The sequence below is a fragment of the Macaca thibetana genome, chromosome 11, assembly GCF_024542745.1.
Source record: "Macaca thibetana thibetana isolate TM-01 chromosome 11, ASM2454274v1, whole genome shotgun sequence".
Taxonomy (NCBI): Eukaryota; Metazoa; Chordata; class Mammalia; order Primates; family Cercopithecidae; genus Macaca; species Macaca thibetana.
The window spans coordinates 97792861-97799849 of NC_065588.1; positions in this window are offsets into that span (position 1 = coordinate 97792861).

Sequence of the window (6989 nt, forward strand, 5' to 3'; positions counted from 1 at the left end):
TGGAAAACAGTATGGAGCTTCCCCCCCCCAAAAAAAAACCTAAAAATAGAATTATCATATGATCTAGTCCCACGTTGGGTATTAATGCAAAAGTCCTGAAATCAGTTTGTCGAAAGGATATCTGCATTCCTATGTTCATTGCAACACTATGCACAATAGCCAAATTAGGTAATCAACCTCTGCCCATCAACAGATGAATGGATTAAAAAAATGTATTGCATATACACAGTGGAATACTATTCAGCCTTTAAAAAGAAGGACATCCTGACCAGGTGCAATGGCTCACATCTGTAATTCCAACACTTTGGGAGATCAAGGTAGGCAGATCACTTGAAGTCAGGAGTTTGAAACCAGCCTGGCCAACATGGTGAAACTCCATCTCTACTAAAAATACAAAAATTAGCTGGATGTGGTGGTGCATGCCTATAATCTCAGCTACTTGGGAGGCTGAGGCAAGAAAATGGCTTCAACCTGGGAGGCAGAGGTTTCAGTGAGCTGAGATGGTACCACTGCACTCCAGCCTGGGCGACACAGACTCCATCTCAAAAAATAAAAAATAAAAATAAGAGAAGGTAATCCTGAAATTTGTGACAACATTGACGAAATTGGAGAACATTGTGCTAAGTGAAATAAGTCAGGGCCAGAAAGGCAAATACCACATATTCTCATTTATATGTGGAGTTAAAACAATTAACTTATAGAAGTGGAGAATAGAATTGTGGTGACAGAAGCTGGAGGAGGGGGAAATGGGTATGTGATGAGCAAAGGGTACACAATTTCAAACAGGGAGAATATGTTTTCTCTTTTTGTGCATTCTATTGCACAGCATGGTGAATATAGTTAATAGTAAAGTGTTGTACATTTCAAATTGCTAAGTAAACTTCAAATGTTCTTGTCACACAAAAAAGTTAAGTATTTGAGGTGATAAATATGTTGACTAGCTTGACTTAATTATTTCACATTGCATTCATAAATCGTAACATCATTATGTACCCCATAAATTTTTCCCCACGCAACTCCCTCTTTACAGAACCCACAAATCTATACAATTATCAACTGTCAATTTACAATAAAAAAAAAACTTTAGTGGATACCTTGAGTCTATATTTTCTCTGCATTTCCACTCATGGTCTGTAACTGTGTGGCATTCAACAGATGACAGCCTAAGGAAAATGCCACTTTCCTTAATGATAATAAAAATCTAAAGCTTACACCTCCTACAAATCCCCTTCGTAGTTGACCTTTTTCTTGGGTAGATCCAGGTGCTAATGTTTCTTGCTATCCTGCCATGAAGCCATAGGGAGGTGCTGTTGCCCTGATATCTATCTGGCACATGGTCTCTTCCCTTGAACTAGCCCAGCGGAAACAGGCTAGAATAGAATGAAAACAAAAAGACTTTATAAAGGCTAGAGACCAGCAAATAGTAAACTCAAGAAGGAACCAGGATATAGGCAGTCTGGCTTGAAAGCTATGGCTTATTCTCCACATTTCACAAGGAACCCTGGAAAGAAACCCTTTGTTTCTTTCTTCATGCTTGGCAGGTGAGTGTATATGCCATCTGTATTACCACAAGGCAGGAAAACTTTCTAGACTACATGGGCCACTTCAGTCCAGGCCAAGAGCTCCCTGGGCCTGACCTCTGAGAGTTTAAGAATGCTCCAGTGTCCTCTTTTCCTTCATGTCCCTCTCTCTGGTGGTCTTGGGTCCCTTCCCCAGGGACTCTGAGGAAAAGACATGATCAATCCAGAGTGACTGAGGGAAGGTGGACTTGATATTGGCCATCTCCAAGTGTAGTCTATTTCAATCCCTGCTAACCTCAAAGCAGGACTGAGATTTACACCCATGCCCCCACAAAGAAAACACCTTATAAAGCATTAATAAGAAACACAAATTTTGGCTGGGCGTGATGGCTCACATAGCACTTTGGGAGGCCAAGGCAGGAGGATCACTTGAGCACAAGAGTTTGAGACCAGCCCAGACAACACAGTGAGACCCCATCTCGATTTAAAATAGCAACAACAGTGAAGTTAAAAAGAAACATAAGTTTTACCAAAGATTGAAAGGACAAATGGCCCCTGGGCAATGGGAACTTAAAAAATAAAAATAAAAAAAAGAAAGGAGAAAGGGTAAAAAGGGTGTATCACACAAATCATTCAGCCAACAACTTAATACAATTCCATCAACATTTAGTTCTCCCTTAGCTCCTCCCGTAACCCATGACAACTTGATGGGTTCATCTTGACATTTCTTCCCCAAAGCCCCCAGTCAGCTCTAATTCTCTTCCCTACATTACACAGAGTTGCTTTCTCTCAGGCAGAAGCCTGGACTCTGCCTTCAACGCAAAAAGCGCTGACCAAAGCCCATTTCTGCAAGCGGGTTCCTCCTTATAAAGACATGCTCATACCAGTGCTCAGAGATTAAAACCCTCTTCCTCTATTATGAAAAATGATGTCCTATTACAAACAGGGTCATTCTTCCCTGCCATGGCGTGTGCACCCATCTGCCAAGGACAAGGAAGGAAGACTTCTTAGTTTTATTCATGGCCCCTCAATCTCTAGTGTATGGTACTCCATCCTCCATTTTGTCACTTTCATCTGGTTGAATGGCTCAGTTAAACTCTTCTCCACTGAGCTGGAGGTCTGAGAAGCAAACTTGACCTACTCACTGTGCAACCCATGGGCAGCTTCCCATTGCTAGTTTTCTTGGCCCAGGTATTATGCATTAAACTTCTGCTTCCATGTGCTTCCTGTCAGTGCTTCCTTTATTTTATTATTTTTGTAGACCTTATTTTATTTATTTTTTAAGAGCTTTATTGAAGTATAATTGATATACAATAAAAACTACACATTTAGTGTATACAATTTCATAAGCTTGATATATGTGTACACCCATGATACCATGACCACTATCAAGGAAATAAACATATCCACCACCTCCAAAAGTTTCCCTGTGTCCCCTTGTGTGTGGAGGGTGGGTCAGGGAAGGTAGGTAGGTCAAGGGCGTCCCAGTAGTAAGAACTCATTCTTTTTTTTTTTTGACACAGAGTCTTGCTCTATTGCCCAGGCTAGAGTGCAATGGCGTGATCTTGACTCACTGCAACCTCTGCCTCATGGGTTCAAGCAATTCTCCTGCCTCAGCCTCCTGAGTAGTTGGGATTACAGGTGCCCACTATCATGCCCAGCTAATTTTTGTATTTTTAGTAGAGGTGAGGTTTCACCATGTTGGTCAGGCTGGTCTCGAACTCCTGACCTCAGGTGATCCACCCACCTCGGCCTCCCAAAGTGCTGAGATTACAGGCATGAGCCACCGGGCCTGGCCTAGTAAGAACTCTTAACATGAGATCTACCCTCTTAACAAATTTTTAGGAATACAATACCATATTATGAACTATAGGCACTATGTTAGTCTCATGCTGCTAATAAAGACATACTCGAGACTGGGTAGTTTATAAAGGAAAGAGGTTTAATTGACTCACAGTTCCACATGGCTGGGGAGCCTTCACAATCATGGTGGAAGGCAAATGAGGAGCATAGTCATGTCTTATATGGCGGCAGGCAAGAGAGTGTGCAAGGGAACTCCCCTTTTTAAAACCACCAGATCTCGTGAGACTGATTCACTACCATGAGAACAGTATGGGGGAAACCGCCCCCATTATTCAATTATCTCCACCTGGCCCTGCCCTTGACATGTGGAAATTATTACAGTTCAAGGTGAGATTTGGGTGGGGACACAGGCAAACCGTATCAGGCCCTATGTTTTATAGCAGATCTCTAGAACATTTTTGTCTTAGCATCACTGAAATGTTATATACCTTGAGCAACAACTCTCCCTTTCCTCCTTCCCCCCTACCCCTAGCAGTCTCTGTTCTAGTGTCTGCTTCTGAGTATGACTATTTTAGATATCTCATATAAGTGAAATCATGCAATATTTGTCCTTCTTTGACTAGCTTATTTCATTTAGCATAATATTTTCCAGGTTCATCCATGTCATCACAAATTGGAGAATTTCTTTCTTTCTTTTTCACAGTGAATAGTACTATACACACATACACACACACACCACACCACACCACATTTTCTTTATCTATTCATCTGTTGATGGACATTTGGGTTGTTTCCATATCTTGGCTATTGTGAATGATGCTGCAACAAATGTGGGAATGCCAATATCACTTCAGTATTCTGATTACAATTCTTTTGGATTAAATTATTTTGGAGTGGGATTGTTGGATCTCATGGTAGTACTCTTTTTAAATTTTTGAGGAACCTCCACGTTGTTTTCCATAGTGGCCATGCCATTTTACATTCCCACCGACAATGTACAAGAGTTCTAATTTCTCCACAGTCTTACCAAGACTTATTCTATTTTGATAAAAGCCATCTTAACAGGTGTGAGGTGATACCTCATTGTGTTTTTGATTTGCATTTCCCTGATGATCAGCCATAGCACTTCTTTTAAATCACTGGATGCTCCTCTGAGCTCCACGCCATTGCACTCCAGCCTGGGCCACAGAGCGAGACTCTGTCTCAAAAAAAAAAAAAAAAAAAAAAAAAAAAGAAATTAAATTAAATTAAAATCCACTAAGAATGGCTTGAGGTATATGCTACTTTCATTTTTTTATTATTTTAATTTTGACTGCGGCCTTGCATTTCTTTCTTTTTTTATTTTAATTTTGACTGCTTCTTTCTTTTTCTTTTTGAGACAGAGTCTCACTCCATCACCCAGGATGGAGTGCAGTGGCGTGATCTTGGCTCACTGCAATCTCTGCCTTCCAGCTTCAAGTAATTCCTGTAGCTCAGCCTCCCAAGCAGCTAGAATTACAGATGTGTGCCACCATGCCTGGTTAATTTTTGTATTTTCAGTAGAGATGACATTTTGCCATGGTGGCTAGGCTGGTCTTGAACTCCCATCCTCAAGTGATCCACCTGCCTCGGCCTCCCAAAGTGCTGGGATTACAGGCGTGAGATCCGCCTGGCTTTTTTTTTTTTTTTTTTTTTTTTTTTTGAGACAGTGGCTCTGTTGCCCAGGCTGGAATGCAGTGGCACAATCTTGACTCACTGCAGCCTTTACTTCCCAGGCTCAAATGATCCTCTCGACTCAGCCTCCCAAGTAGCTGGATTACAGATGCCCACCACCAGATCTGGCTAACTTTTATATTTTTTATGGAGACGGGATTTCACTATGTTACCCAGGCTGGTCTCGAACTCCTGAGCTGAAGCCATTTGCCTGCCTCGGCCTCCCAAAGTGCTGGGATTATAGGCATGAGCCCCCGTGCCCGGCCTGCTACTTTCATGTAAACAATTTCCTATGATTTCCCAAGATTCAAGTCCCCTAATTCTAGGTTTTTAGAGGTAGAAATCATTCTAAGACTCCTGCTAGTTAGCGTCACATGGATAACAGCATGGTTTAGCTTCTAATTTTTTTCAAGGGATATAATAAATGTAAAGTGCACTAATATTTACTGTATGTTGTGATTGATGTATACACCCATAAAACCAACATCCAGACCAAAGTACAGAATATTCCCAGCACCTTCTAATGTTCCCTCATGCCCTTTCCCAATCTATATCAACCTTCCTATCACATAAGTGAATTCATATAGTATGTAGCACAAGACTCCCTCTCAAAAGAAAAATCTTTAAATATCTGGTAGAATTCAGTGGTGAAGTCATTTAGTTCTGGGCTTTTACTGCTGTTTTGTTGTTGTTGTTGTTGTTTTGGTTTTTTTTGAGACAGAGTCTTGCTTGGTCATTCAGGCTGAAGTGCGGTGGCGCGATCTCGGCTCACTTCAATCTCCACCTCCCGGGTTCAAGCAATTCTTCTGCCTCAGCCTCCTGAGTAGCTGGGACTACAGGCGCCTGCCACCGTGCTCGGCTAATTTTTTTGTATTTTTAGTAGAGACTGGGTTTCACCATGTTAGTCAGGATGGTCTAAATCTCCTGACCGTGTGATCTGCCTGCCTTGGCCTCCAAAAGTGCTGGGATTACAGGCATGAGCCGCCGCGCCTGGCCTTTTTTTTTTTTTTTTTTTTTTTTAATTACTAATGCACTCTCTTTACTATCATAGGTTGTGGTATTATATTTTTATTTATTTTTTATTTCTGTATTTATTTATTAGAGACAGGGTCTCAGTTTGTCACCAGGCTGGAGTGCAGTGGCGCCATCTCAGCTCACCCAAATCTCTGTCTCCCAGGTTCAAACAATTATCCTGCCTCAGTAGCTGGGATTACAGGTGCACGCCACCATGCCCGGCTAATTTTTGTCTTTTCAGTAGAGACGGGTTCGCTATGTTGGCTAGGCTGGTCTTGAACTCCTGACCTCAAGTGATCTGCCCGCCACGGCCTACCAAAGTACTAGGATTACAAGTGTGTACCACTGCGCCTGGCCTTATATTTTTAAAAATTGGTCTTTGTCCTTTCTTGGCATGCAGCTCCTAAAACCCTTCAAATTTCCCCGAGTGATAGGAGTATCTTTTTTATTTCATTTTATTTTTAGAAAGATCTTGCTCTGTCATCCAGGCTGGAGTGCCATGGCGTGATGACGTCTCACTGCAGCCTGCCTTCGTCTCCCAGGTTCAAGCAATCCTCCCACTTCAGCCTCTTGAATAGTTGAGACTACCAGCATGTGCTACCATGCCCAGCTACTTGTTTATTTTTTTAGTAGAGACGAGGTCTTTCCATGTCGCCCAGACTGGCTTTGAACCCCTGGCCTCAAGCAATTCTCTGGTTTCAGCCTCCCAAAGTGCTGAGATTACAGGCATGAGCCACCACACCCTAGCAAGAGAGTATCTTTTACTATTTTTAACAAGTCCCCTTTTATCACACTGAAGTTTATGCTAATGAGATGACTTAGGGTGGGGCCTCTAGATAGCCTAAGGATGGGGCGTGTACCAGAAAGAGCCAGTGATTAAAGGGTGTGAATTTTCAGCCCCACCTACAGCTGTGGAAAGGAGATGGAGACTGGAGATTGAGATCTTTTTAAATTTTATTT